The sequence below is a fragment of the Cornus florida genome, unplaced genomic scaffold (genome assembly GCF_030987335.1).
Source record: "Cornus florida cultivar Cherokee Brave unplaced genomic scaffold, ASM3098733v1 CherokeeBrave_3.0.0_Hap2_Chr06, whole genome shotgun sequence".
Lineage (NCBI taxonomy): Eukaryota > Viridiplantae > Streptophyta > Magnoliopsida > Cornales > Cornaceae > Cornus > Cornus florida.
Window position 1 is genome coordinate 82,497,541 of NW_026775576.1, and position 15,740 is coordinate 82,513,280.

A 15,740-nucleotide genomic window follows, 5' to 3' on the forward strand; every position below is an offset into this window, starting at 1 on the left:
TTATTAATCGGTGAGCAGACAAGTATTGTCCTTCGAAAAATTGAAGAAATAAAAAAATTCAAAATTAAAAAGTAAAAAAGAAAATTGAGAATAAAAAAAAGAATAAAAAAAAAGAAGAAGAAGAAGAAGAAAATTGAGAGAATTTTTAAGAGAAAAAAAATAGGGGTTGAATGAATTAAAAAGGGAATGCAAATTTTACTTAAGGTAAACAATGAAATTTGAAGAGTAAAAGATGAAAGAAATAAATAATTAGAGATACTTTTAGAAAGTGAATTTTTTTAGGGAATTTTTTTGTAAAATTTCACAAATATAAGTACATAAAAGACTTGAAAGCACCAAAAAAAATAAAAAATAAAATAAAAAAATAAAATATAGGCGGGCCAAGACAGGGGGACAGCCGACCTGAGCCAACACTGACTCCGTCCTTTGCGGTGGCGGTGATGGTGAATTGAACATGACTCTGGCAATGAGAGGTGGTGACGAAATTGGTTGATGGAGAGAGAGGCGATACGAGTCATATGATGATGGTTGCAGCAATGTGTAGCGGTGGTGACGATAATTACTCTGGTTTAACTCTTAAAATATTTAAGATTTTTTATTTCTAAAAATGCTACATGTATGCCACACCCTTTATTTATTTTTCCAAAACTTTAATGGCTGTGACATTCCAAATATGTTTGATATGTAATTTTTGAACCTTACTCAAATCATACCACAATGCAAACACATAATACAATTAAGAAAATAACATAAAAAAATAAATTATATTACACATAATAAACACAGATTATGTGATTAATATATACTCTACGTTTACCATGAAAATCAACCAAGAAATCTAATCATGTGAAAAAATTTAGATATTGCAAAAAGTCAAATTTTCCAATTTTTTGTCTTACTGTGCTTCCGCATGTCAAGTTCAACAAGCCCTAACATCTTTATATACCGAATACAATAGAGACTAGAACCTACCTCTACGACTTGCAAATCAGATAAAAAGGATCCAAAAATATTCACACTAAATTAGTTTGAACGCTCAAAATGCAACAAAATTCGAACAACTTCAAAATTAAAAATATCTCATTATATTATAGGAAAATGGATGTAAAAAAAAAAAAAAAAACTTAATAAAATAAAAATAAAGTCATCTGAATTTGTTTTTCGCTGACTTGGACAACTTATTCAATACGTACTGAGAGTGCCCGTGACCTTACGTGAAATATGAACGGCACGAGACCCTACTCCTATTAAATTGTTGTGGGTCACATGTCTCAGTCTGACCCACCACCTCCTGCACTTGTTGAAGAAATGTGCTCACGTGGTTGCAGAATTCTACCACCATTTTTCCATTTAAGTCCACAGTTGCGAAAATTCAAACCAACCATTGGTCCTAAAGTACATTTCTTACCCAACACACCAACTTCATTTCATTATCGTCAATGCTTCTTACTTTTCTTTTCTTTTTTCTGCCCTATTCTTTGACCACAGTTTGATACGATCCAACTCACCTATCAGGATAGCCATTCATGTGCTCCCTCTGACATGCATAGCCAAACAGATAATAAATTTGACGAGTAGCACTCGTGATTCTTCTTATCTAAGTCATACAAAGTAAGACGAATATAAAAATGCAAAAAGGACACTCATTAGAAAGACTTATGTTATTTATCTTCGAATAAGTTAGGTTTGTTAATGAGATGTTTTAATTGCTAATCCATAATATGAAGCTTTAAATATGCACTATTTTAAACGTTAGCATTTTAGGTTTAAGACCATATAAAATGGATAGGACCAATAATAGAAAATAATTAATGAGAAACCATAAAATTTTTTAGTTACAGCTCACTAATTTGTCTTTTTTTTATCATGTTGTATTAGTTTAGATGGTATGACCATATCAAAAGTTGAAAATTTAAATGTCGCTGGGGGAGCTTCTTTGAACTTTCTAAAAAAAAAATATGGAATGATAATTTGTCTCAATTTCTTCAAAGTTGAGTGGAAGGGAATAGGGAATTATTTTTCTTATTGGAAAAAATAAAAATAATGTTTACTAGTTTCATTTTTAAACTCTGCTATCAAGAGATATCAAATTTATTTTTTTATATACTAAAAGAATAAAAGTAAAATAGTATTCATATGTAAACTATTTTCCGATCAAATAATTAAACATATTATCCACCCTCTAAATAAATATTTTTTTAAAAAAAAGACCACTCTATTTTAGAAAATGCATTTTCATCTCTCTTCTTATTAATTCTTCAATCTACTTTTATATTCTACTACAAAATAAAATATTAACATAATGCTATAAAAATTGCAATTCTTGACGCAGGAACACTCATTCTTAGCCTTCAAGCCCCAACGTGTCATATATTTACCAATATAAAAAATAAAAAATAAAAAAAATAAATAAAAAATCATTCTAATATTTGTTTCTTAAAATAAAAAAATAAAAAATAAAAAAAATCCTCTATATATTTTATACTCGTGCCTATTGTAATTTATTGTAAAAAGGTTTTCTCTTTTTTTTTTACAAGGATGTAGGATTGACTCACCGAGTGTGACCTGGTTAGAGTGAGTCCGAGGCACGCCGAGTTGTGTGGGTCCGACTTAGGACGCTCAGTAGTGCATTAAGGACGTGTCCGTGCCGACACGTGCTCTCCCAGTCAAGCATGGCGAAAGTGACTCTCTAAGGAGGGTACGGATATATACAATTATTGCAGTGCGCTTCAAATTCCCCACAATTCACGTCATGACCTCTACATACATATCTATATATATATATACTCATCAGACACGCTTAATTTCGACACACATATAATTGAGCAAAGAAATATCGTGTGACAATCATTTAAAACCACTAATTAATTCAATCTTCTAGAATTAAAATTGCACTTAACGTATAAATGTTGAACAATTTTAAAAATTTCCAAAAAAAATAGATAATAATGATTTGAGACTCAACTAAACAAAGTCTTTTTTAGCCATTTGATAAAGAAAGAGTTGGAGGTTTCTTATTCTTAATTATACTTGATCATAAAAACTATTAATTGGTTCTTTAATAATTTGTCAAGAAATAAATAGATAATAATGATTTGAGACTCAACTAAACAAAAACAAAGTCTTTTTTTACCATTTGAGTTGGTTCACAAATAATTTTATCTTTCATTGGATTAAATTATATATGTTATCGTATTTTTCCTCTTCAACTCTATTTTTATTGATTTTGATTTCTCATATTCAGACAATTGTACAAAAGGGGACAATCATGAAAAACAATAACTTATAGTGTGGTATCATTAGAAATTAAGTGTGAACATTTTTAAAAATTTTACAAAATTTATAAGTAATTTTATAATTAAAAAATCAGTTGGGCAGCATGCTCATATTCTTAACAATTGGTTGCCATGTTATTTATTTATTTGTTTATTTTTGACTATGCAATGAATAAAAGTCTAAGACACTTCACTTTTTATACACAATTTAAAAGTAATAAACTCATGCTGTGTTCGGTTGTATGGGGTTGGAGAAAAATAATTTATAAAATTGAACCAGAATTTTCTTCAATTCTAAAACTCTAATTCTATGCAGTTGAACACAACTTCACAATATTTCATTTATTTGATTTAGAGTTTATTTTTGTGACTTTTAGGAGTTTTAGAATTGATGGAGAGACCAGAAAGATATATATATATATATATATATATATATATATATATATATATAACCATAATAGCATCTTCATTTTGATATAAATTAATTTATGTGTGTGGATTGGTAATAATTATTGGGAGAGGTGACGTGTTTTATTAGGTTTAGGTAGGGATGATATCAAAATGTGAGATGAATGATAACGACACACGATTTCCACAAAAGAGGGATGAGATTTTCATTTCCAAAGTGAATGACACCATGGATGTTGCTTCATATTTGAAGGCACCTTATCTTCAATGAATTAGGACACACGCGACTAATCCATTCATAATGTACCATTTTTCAATAATTACTATTAATATTTGTTACAAATATATTCTTCGCCCCTTTCCAGTCTCTCATATAACCTAAAAGCAAATTATATATTTGGTGGGCAAAATGATATAATACCAGTCCGTATTATTGTGGACAATGTGTCCATTATGAATTTAAACGTTTAGAAGCGTCTAAAAAAATTATTATATACTAGTAATCTTTCTTTCTTTCTTTTTTTATATATAAATTATATATCTAAGAAAGAATAGAAAGGAAAGAATTTTTTTTTTTTTTTTTTTTTTTGTGGTTTAGATAGAAGAAAAGAGAAACGTATAAAAAAATTAATTTTACGCAATTGCCTATTTTCCCCCAAAATTTTTATGTACAAAACAAGCAAAAATAATATTTTCATGAAAGAAGTTCCCTTTTATTCTGTATTCCTATTTTATCCAAAAATTTAATTGTGCAAAACAACTTGCTAAAAAAAGAGGCAACTTGTTTAATGGTTTCTTTTTTTTTTTTATTTTTTTTATGATAGGAGGCTCAATAGATGTCTGATCTAGAAAAATTAGTTTGAACAATAGATGTCTAATATTTAATAATATACTTGGCAACAACAATATATAATTTTACTGGAAAAAATAAACAATTAATAAATAAATTAAAAAATAAATAATAGAAATAAATATTTTAAAATTATATTAATGAATATAATAATCCATCATTATACTATTTCTTCACTAAAAATGAATATTATCAAACACAAATTTATTTATTTTTTCAGCAATTGAAATTATGGTAGTTTTGGTAAGTATAATCAGTTTCTTTCGTACTAACCAAATTAAGTAACTACAATTTTCTTATAATTTTCATGTTAACCAAACAAATGTTAGAAAATTACCTTTCTTATCATTCACTTCACTTCTTTTACTAGTCTATTTTTTTTTTCTTCTTCTTTTCTTACTTATTTCTATCTAACTAAACAGAGGTGTAGAGAAAGGGGTAACTATTTTAATATCCTTACCAAAAATCATACATAAACACAATTTATTCTAGAAAGTGAGAAAGGGTATAATTGGAATTTCATATAGTTATCCCAATAAAGCAAAATTTTCTTGTATTTTTTTTAAAAAAATTTGTGAGAAAATTTGGTGGCTATGAAAAGGTTTTTGCTACAAATTTTTTCTTTTCTTACTAACCAAAAAGTTTAATATTTTTTTTTTTTGGGTTCCGTTCTTGCTATTTCCATCATAAGGAATGTATATGTAAATTATACTTATATCATTACTCTTTTCATAATCAAAGTAAGGAAAAAAGTATAAATAAATTAAATAAATAAAATCCATATTAAATAAATAATTAAATATTATACTATATATATATATATAGTGGAAATTAAATTTGAAGGACCATCATGGGCCATCTTTGCCTTCCTTTTCGATGCAAAGAGAGAGGTGCGTAAATGACGCTAAAAACAGCTGTTGGGGTCTAGCTGTTTGGTGGGACCCATTTTGTTGATATCCTACACCATGTCTTCATTTTCTTTCGTTTTTAAATTAATTTATTTGATATTTTGATTATTTTAGTATATATTTGAGCGGGGTCGGTGGTCTCCGTGTACGACTCTGTACGGTAATACGGAAATGTCCGGTCCTGACGGTTGTTAATGCGCATCCTTTTCGTGGGTCCCACTACCCAACTTGGTCGTCAAGTTAGGATTTTCCGGTTCTTGCGGTGAGACTCAAATTTAATCCAAACAAATCTCCCTTCTTTTCCCCAAAACCAACCTAAATAAGTAGTAATTCAACAATCTAGAAGTCCGTTCACTTTTGTTTTTGTTTTTGTTTTTGTTTATATATTCAAAAAAAATATAATATCTCTTTATTATATAATAGTAATTTCTTTTAATATGGACACACAGTTTCTAAGAATGACAAAAGTTATTCGAACACGATACGAGTTAAATGAATGTGGGTTGACTTTAAACGAGTTCCGATCATAAATAGGTCGACACGATTAACCCGTTTAGTTAATCGTGTCGTATTTGAATTGAGGAGTTCAACTTGTATAACTTGTTTATACACGTTTAACTATGTATGTCGTAAATAAATTTCTATTCAAGTTCTAAAATTACTATATAAACTTGTATCTTATAATTTAATCTTTTGTAAATTATAAATTATTTAGTAATTTGTTGATTAAAACTTATATATATATATATTTTTTAGTATTTACTATTTTATTGAGTATTATTAATAATTTAAATAATATATATATATATATATTTTGTAAATAGGTCATGGAAGAGGTTATACGTGTAACCTGTTTAATAAATAGGTCGGATTAGTGTTGAGAGTTCCTGATACGATTATTAAACAGGTCGTATTCGGATTGAATTTTTTAATATAATACCCTTAGGTTGACACGACACGATTACGATCCGCGAACACGAATTGCCACTCAAACAGTTCCAGAGATGGATACTTATTTTTAGGTGAAGAAAGTAAAAATATTGATAAATCTCATCTTATTTTTATCATGAAGCAAAAATATATAAATAATTGTTGGTGAAGAAAGGAAAAGATAAGAAAAATATGCACTTGTTTTAAATTTTATTTATTTTTTTATTATTATTATTTTTACACTTTTCCTTCACATGACCTGGGGGGATAATTAGGAGAGAAAAATACTAGAGATGGTATTAGTCATATCAGAAAAGTAATACTAAAATGGAGAAGATAGTACTAATTTCTCTTGTTGTTTGGATAAGAAAGTAAAATAAACAAAGATATATACTTTGTAGTACTAAAGTGACAAAAAAAAGTTTGCTAAAGGAAGTGGACCAAAGAAAAAGAGGTAAAAGATAGTGTCGGGAAGAAAAAAAATAATTTGTTTTACTTTACAAATTAGTAAACACAAAACACATTTCAATTACTATTAAAAAAGAAAAAACAAATACTTTCTAACTTTTTCTTTTTTTGAAAAAAAGTATATATATAATTCCCCCAACTTTTAATATTATAAAATCACCGTTATCACTTTTCAATAAATATAAAATCAATTAATCTCTTCTATTTTGTTCTATCTCCTTTTTCAACTATACCCCATCCCTCGTACCTTTCCTTTCTTTATTATACGCACACTTAAATTACTTTGTCAATAGTAATTGGTTGGGAACTGACAAGTTAGTTCTTGAATGAAACATGTACAACATCACATTCACATCTATTAGTGTGTGTATATATATATATATATATATATATGATAATGATTTAGAGTATACTGAACTGATTTATGTGAGGGAGGGTTGATGCTGTCATTAATATCAATGATGTCAGGATGATATAAGTCCTTATTCAAATAAAATTAAACGAATGTGTCTAATTGTTGGAGTTTTCATCATATTATATATATATACATATATACTGAATAAGAATTGAGATTTCGTAAATTGACAAATCTAACTAATTTTATTTAAATAAGGGTTAATATAATCATGACGTCATTAATATAAATAATATCAAATCTTAAAAACATAAATGAATCGGAGTTATTTAACTTTGTGACACCAAATTATTATGTGTATATACACACACAAAGAGACGTGCATCATTTATACCTGCATGTATTGAAAATATTGATGAGATATTGTTGGATTTTTCCTTTATTTTATTTATTTTTTGTCAGGAAAAGGGGTAGTCAAGGAAGTCAAAGGCAAATGAAACAGAGACTGCAAAAATGGGATGGTCCTGCATGGATCTCCACTCATCAAAAGCATGTAACTTTGGGTGAAATTTCTGACTTTGCTTGCTGGATTATGATGGACCCTTTAATGCATATGTCATACACCACCCAAACATGGGTCACTTCCTGTATGCATTGTATGTCACAATCCCACAACTAGTGGCATCGATCTCTTGGGATGCTGAAACAAGCTACTATTACATTTTCCAATAATATATATATTTATATGTATGTATGTATATTCCAAAATAAAGGATATCAATTATGTTGAATTATCTTATTGGTTGTCCTTTAATTATTTTTAGAGTCGTGACCCTCAAACGACTTTGACCAGTTTAACGTAAGTAAAATATTAACTATCACTCATATCAAACAGTTGAAGTATTGTGCTTCTTCTTCCCTCTCGTCAAGAAGGAATAACGCTTCTATGGCAATTCTCACTGGTTTTAAGCCACTTGAAAGACATTAATAGTCAACTTGCCACACATGATCTTGCTCTGGTGACTTCGGATGTGGGTTCATTTCAATTTGAAACACATTTTTTTTTTTTTTTTTATTGGTACAAGAATGTAAATGTAATATAATATTGTATGTTGATGATGGATTTTGCGCAACTCAAATCTGATCTGATTTCCTGAAAAGAGGAAAAAAATGTGATCCTACAAGTACCAATGTGTTACCGGTGGAGTAAACTCCGACGAACAAATCAGTGTGCGAAGTAATAATCTCTTAGGGGGAAATCAAGAACTTGAGTTAGGTTTTTTGCATTCCTTAAAACGTTGATTAACCCGTCTTCTTTATAGGGCTTAGGTCAAGATGTCACGTAGAGTTACTTTATCGTGATCTGTAGATTTAATCCTTATCGTAATCTTTAATTCTTATCATAATCTTTAATCTTTATCGTAATCTGTAAAGTCTATCTCAATCTTATGAGATAGTGCGATAATTTAGCAATCTTTCCTTAATCATGGATATTTAAATTATACATCCATCAGTTGCCCCCCGTTTCGGAGGATTGCTTAATTCGAAAATATTACATAATAATATATAGTTAGAATTGTAGAGCCTTGTCCATTAACTTGACTTATATTACCACTTCGCGAATACAGTCGGGGGTCGTAGTGCCACATTGGCAGCTCGTATATATGGCAAGCTCGTATATGTGGCAAGCTCGTATATTTGTCGTATATTGGCAAGCTCGTACATTTGTCGTAGTGCCACATTGGCAGCTCGTATATGTGGCAAGCTGGCATGTTGGCAGCCTACCGTTATCTGGCAAACTGCCATGCTGACAGCCTACCGTTATGTGGCAAGCTGTCATGCTGGCATGCTGACAGCTTACCGTTATCTGGCAAGCTGCCATGCTGGCAGCCTACCGTTATTTGGCAAGCTGCCGTGCTGGCAGTTTACCGTTATGTGGCAAGTTGCCGTGCTAGCAGCCTACCGTTATTTGGCAAGGTACCGTTATTTGTCGTTGCAATTAGTTTCTATTTATATTTGTATGGTTCATGAGTAGGATGGATAGTTATGTTTTGCCATTGCAATTGTCGCATCATGTAATTTGATATTTCATCGTATTGACATCTTTAGTCAGCTCATCCCTTAATAAGGAAAATAGATTAAGAAGAGTTTTACGCAGCTCGTAATAAAGTAAGTAAATGAATACAAGCTTCACTCAGCTCACCCTTTAACAGGGGAAGTAGATTATTATGAGCTTCACCCAGCTCACCCTTTAACAAGGGAAGTAGATTATTATGAGCTTCACCCAGCTCACCCTTTAACAAGGGAAGTAGATTATTATGAGTTTCACCCAGTTCACCCTTTAACAAGGGAAGTAGATTACTATGACGGATGGCCTTGTTGGCAAATGACCTACCCCCAGCATGGTTTCCACAAATTCCTAGGTGGATCTCCCTCAAAATGTAGTCAGCTTTATCGCTAGAAACGCATCGTCAATACGACATGGAGAAGTTTCTCTTGTAGAGCACCCCTTTGATAAGCGTATACCTAGCCACCCGCATCTTGACCTTTCGAGCTTCTGCTCAGTCTGTTGGTAACACCCCATCCTTGATATATCTGATGATAGGATCTGCCCATTCCATACTCAATATCACTTGTTGCACCTCAATTTGTCTTTCCTGAGATATAGATGGTTCATCCAAATATTCCAGTGGTATAGTCTTATTGATCTTAGGTTCCAATGCAGTAGCTAGCCGGACTAAGGCGTCTGCTTTCCCATTCTCTTCTCGTGGTATTTGATGAATTGAGAATCTCTGGAAGTGATTCTTCAATTCCTCCACTTTCTGTAGGTAACCCTTCATCTTCTCGTCTCTTGCCTCATATTCCGCTCGAACTTGTCCAGCGACCAGCTGGGAGTCGATGTTCACCTTTAATTGCTCAACACCTAGGGCATTTGCCACATTTAATCCTACTATCAAGGCTTCGTAATCTGCCTCGTTGTTGGTTGCTTTGAAACCAAACCGAAGTGCGTATTATATACTTTTTCCCTTTGGGGAGACAAGAATAAGCCTAGCTCCACTAGCCTGAACATTAGATGACCCATCCACGAACAAGTTCCAGACTACTTCGGGGCCTATCTGCTCGCTTGAACCTGGTTCTGTCGAAAATTGGGATTGTTTCTCCTCTTCTGGAGGGGTAAACTCAGCTAAGAAATCAGCCAACACCTGGGTCCTTACTATTGTTCTTGGCTTGTGCGGAATGTCGAACTCTCCTAACTCTACTGACCACTTGATTAGTCGACCAGAGCTTTCTGGCTCGTGTAGGACCTGTCGGAGGGGTTGATCTATTAGCACCACTATCGTATACGCTTGAAAGTATGGTCTCAGTTTCCTGGTGGACATAATTAAAGCAAAGGCCAGTTGTTCCATCCATGGATATCTTTCCTCCACACCCCTAAGTGCTCTGCTCACAAAGTATACTGGCCTTTGGACCCCTTCTTCTTCTCGTATCAGAGTTGAACTGAAAGCTGTTGTAGAGACCGCAAGGTATATGTATAGTTCCTCTCCGAGTATGGTTCGAGATAGTAGTGGGGGAAAACTAAGGTATTACTTTAGTTTTTTGAATGCCTGTTCACACTCTGGGCTCCATTCAAAAGCCTTCCTTAGTACATGAAAGAAAGGTAGGCACCTGTCAGTTGACCGAGAGATTAACCTACTCAAGGCAGCAATCTTCCCTGTTAGTTGTTGTAGATCCTTAGTTGATCTTGGCGATCTCATGTCAATGACTACACGGATTTTCTCTAGATTGGCCTCAATTCCTCTTCTGTTTACCATATATCCCAAGAACTTTCCTGAAGAAACCCCAAAGGCACACTTGTTGGGGTTGAGTTTCATCTTATGCCTCCTAAGTACCTCGAAGGTCTCCTGTAGGTCAGTTAAATGGTCTTCAACTTTTAAGTTTTTCACCAACATGTCATCAACATATACCTCCATGTTTTTACCAATTTGGAGCTTAAACATTCCATTCACTAGCCTCTGGTATGTAGTACCAGCGTTCTTGAGCCCAAAAGGCATTACTTTGAAATAGTACAAACTTCTATCAGTGATGAAGGCCATTTTTTCTTTATCTGAGGTGTACATAGATACCTGGTTATATCCAGAATATGCATCCATAAAACTTAGTAGTTCGTGTCTAGCCGTTCCCTCAACGAGCATATCGATTATTGGGAGAGGAAAGCTGTCCTTCGGGCAAGCTTTGTTAAGGTCGGTGAAATCCACACATAGCCTCCACTTTCCATTTGCCTTCTTCACTAGGACCACGTTTGCTAGCCAGTCGAGGTAGTACACCTCTTGAATAAAATTGGCTTTTAAGAGCTTTTCCACCTCTTCTGATATAGCCTAATTCCTCTCTGGAGCAAAAGTTCTCCTCTTTTGTCTGACAGGTTTGAAGTTAGGATTCACATTTAGGAGATGCTCTATGATAGTTGGGTCTATACCCATCATATCTTCATGTGCCCATGCAAATACGTCTCGATTCTTCTTGAGAAATTGAGTAAGTTCATCTTTGATACGTGGGGGGAGTAAATACCCTATACTCACTTTCTTCTCAGACTCACCATCACCAAGGCTAATCTCTTCTAGCTTCTTGTAGGCTCCGCTCTATGAAAGTCTTGCCTATCTCTCCCTTCCAACCCTTCAATCATAAGTGTCTCTTGTGATTTCGTTTTTCTAAGAGAAGTAACGTAACATTCTCAAACCATTGTTTGGTCCCCTTTTAGCTCTCCCACACCATATTCAGTTGGGAAGTGCATCAGGAGATGGTAAGTGGAAGTGATTGCTTTCATGGCATTCAGGGTTGTCTTCCCCAGGATAATGTTTTATGATGATGGGCAGTCCACCACTAGAGTCCACCATTACAGTGACCTGCTTTGGATTGGCTCCTGCAGTGACTGGAAGGGTAACTGCCCCCAGTGGATATACTTTGTCACCTGAAAATCCCACCAGTGGTGATGTCATAGGTCGGAGCTTCTCTCAGCCGATTTTTTATTTGTCGTACACCCCGAGAAATAGTATGTCAACCGAGCTACCATTGTCTATCAGTATTCATCGCACAGTGAAATTAGCGACGACCATGGAAATTACCAGAGGGTCATCATGGGACTGGTGAATTCCCTATCATCGCTTGCATGACGTCTTCAACCCTAGCTTTCAGATCCTGTATCTCTTAATTGAAATGAGTGATATCCTCTGTCTTGTCACCAACAAACTAGAAGTATCTCTACGCAGCCTGGTGGTATTTCGCTCAGGAGACCGATGGTGATGGCTCCTCTGTTGACCCCTTATTTAACTAAGCTCAATGTCGTTGTTAACCCTACGGGAGTCATTGTTTGGTACTTCACTGTTTCTCTCCTCGTTGGGGGCGGCTAAGCATTGTAGAATCATCGCATTTTGCTGGACTAACTGGTTCATTCCTTCATGTAAGGTTTGAACCTGCTGTTCCAACGCTGCGACGCGTTCCTGATCATTTAGGACGACGGGAGCCTCATCGCTTGATCAGAAGTTTGCAACGCTTCATCCTCGCCAGCAACCAAACCAGATCGCAATCGAACCATGCTTTGTTTAGAGAACTAAAATCGTTCCCACAGACGACGCCAGCTATTGATGATGGATTCTGCGCAACCCGGATATGATCTGACTTCCTGAACAGAGAAAAGAAAAGGTGATTTTACAAGCACCGGTGTGTTACTGGTAGAGTAGGCTCCGACGAACAAGTCAGTGTGCGAAGTAATCTCTTATGGTAAATCAAGAACTTGAGTAAGTTTTTTTGCGTACCTCAAAACGTTGATTAACCTGCCTTCTTTATAGGGCTTAGGTCAAGATGTCACGTAAAATTACCTTATCGTAATCTGTAGACTTAATCCTTATCGTAATCTTTAATCTTTAATCCTTATCGTAATTTGTAAAGCCTATCTCAATCTTATGAGATAGTGCAATAATTTAGCAATCTTCCCTTAATCACGGATATTTAAATTATACATCCATCATTGTATATTAGCAGTGCAGAGCTAATTAGATATAATCTAAATGCATTGATTTTTTATTTTATTTTATTTTTTCAAATTTTAATATATAACACATAAAACTGAGTTGTTCTTCTAGTTAATGCCTTTAATAGAGTACAATTAAAACTTCACGAGATGATAATGTACTACTGTTTTTGTTGTGTTCGGCAGTATGGAATTGAAATTGGTGTAATTTGAAGAGAAAAAAAATGGTTCAATTTTCTCTGTTGTTTTTCTCAAATTTTAATTCTAATACTCCAATTTCATGCAGTCAAACGCGCACCCTATGTTTATAATATTTCTCTAACTTATATGACAAACACATCTTTAATACTTGGTTCTCTTATTTATGAGTTATAGAGACTAGTACCATTTAGCTTTATAAATATAGGTTGTGTTCAGCTGTATGGAATTAGAATTTTAGAAATTAATAAAATTGGAGAAAATTTTGATTCAATTTTTTAGTTACTTTTTCCGATTATACTAATTTCAATTCCAAATAGTCGAACAAATGAGCTTTTGTTTATTAATTGAATCTAAATGTGCTAAATAAAAAGTAATATTAAATTTTAATATGAATATACATTTCCATACTTAAATTAGACTGTGACATATGGCTATTAATTTTTTTTATAAAAAAATCAGAATAATTATTAATTCATTATTATTTTTTTTTTGGGTTGACAAGAAAGGTATTTCTACATTTGAGACCCTTCTAACTTAAACGACATCCCAATTTATCTATCATGTAAGTTCGAGTAAATCGTGAAGAATCAAAGACCACCACAAGCAAAAATTGATAATTCTCTGGTTGCCGAAATTTATTTTTTTAATTTGATCACATAACAAATAATTCTCTATGTAATGTACCCCTTTAATCAACTTATTTTTTCTCCAAATTTGGGATCGACTGTATTTTCACAATGTATTATGTGTTTACCAATACTTGTTTCTTGCTGTCTTTGAAAATCATGAAATATTAGAAATAGATATAGATATTATGTTGAGGTTTAGTTCAATGATCTTTAAACGAATTGGTCATTTTCAAAGTAAAAAAAAAAAAGATAGTGTTATTCGAGTAGTTGAGTTGCTTCCCTTATTATAAAAGACAATCCACGATGAGTGGATCATGATAGGTGGGAGATTCCATTAGGTGCTTCAATGTACATTATGTTGTCATTCGGGCAGGTTCATGATGAGTGGATCATTATAGGTGGGAGATTCCATTAATATTATGTTGTCATTCGGGCAGGTTGGATGTACAACTCAAGTCCCACGCAACATATAAAATGTTTAACTCTAATCCAATTTCCAATCTAACCACTTGATTTGGACTCAACTCATCATTAAAATTTTAAACTTGGGTTTGTATATCTGGTTGAAGCTTCACGTTCACCTTAGAAATTGGCAAAGTTAGTCTTAACAGGATAAATTTAATATAATCATGAGTTAGTTTTATATTAGCATACTCCAAATCATAAAATAAATATATAAATAAACTAAAAATAAATAAACAAATTATTAGAAAATTATTTTTGTGAAGTGTTAACCTGTAATAAATTAAGATTTATACAAAGAAAATTTAAAAGGAAATTATTTCAACTACTTAAATTACTTTATAGCTAAAATATTCTTCAAAACTGAGTCTGCAGATGTAGAAATATGAATTGATGAACAGTACTCAACAACAAAGTTGCAAAGATTCCTTTGATGCTACATCAGTTTTTTAATTTTTTTATAAATAGGAAATTAAAAAAGCAAAAAGGACAAGATCGTTGGCTTTTATTCCGCTTTAAAAAGTTAAAAATTCAATTCCCACTCTCGATAAAGAAGCGTGTACAGTACTCGGAGATGATTTGGAGGCAACTGAACCGAAAGATGAGTTGAAATTCACGCGCGAGGAGGAGTGTGGGGTCGTTAAAAAGGAATGCGAAAGTGACACGTAGACTGAGGCGTTAAAGTTAAAGGAGGGACATTCATTCATCACGGTGGATGTACTGCAACGGACTACGGAAATAATATAGTTAATTATTTTAGAGAGAGGAGAGAGAAAAAAGATGGTACGACCAACGTTTTCTGCACTTGTCTGCTCTCTCTCTCTCTCTCTCACACACACACACACATCTTTCTCTCTCTGTAGTTTAGCGCTCTGCCTAAGGATTAATTTATTAAAAATAAAAATTTAGATCTTTAGCAGAAGTGCACCCAAAAAAAAAAAAAAACAAGGGAGTAACTAAATGAAATCGGAAACGACCAAACTGAACCGATGAGTCTAATTCAATACTTTTTATAATTTAGTTTGATTTCTATTTTAAGAATTTAAAATTAATTATTTATAAATAATTTAGTTTTGATATAAAGTTATACTAAACAAATCAGGACTGATCTAAATACTGATAAATCGATTAAATTTGAAATTTGTTGTTTGTTTTTTCTATCATGTTTTTCATTCTGTCAATCATGCAACATTTTTAAATTATAAAAACTTGTGAATAATGGAATGGAA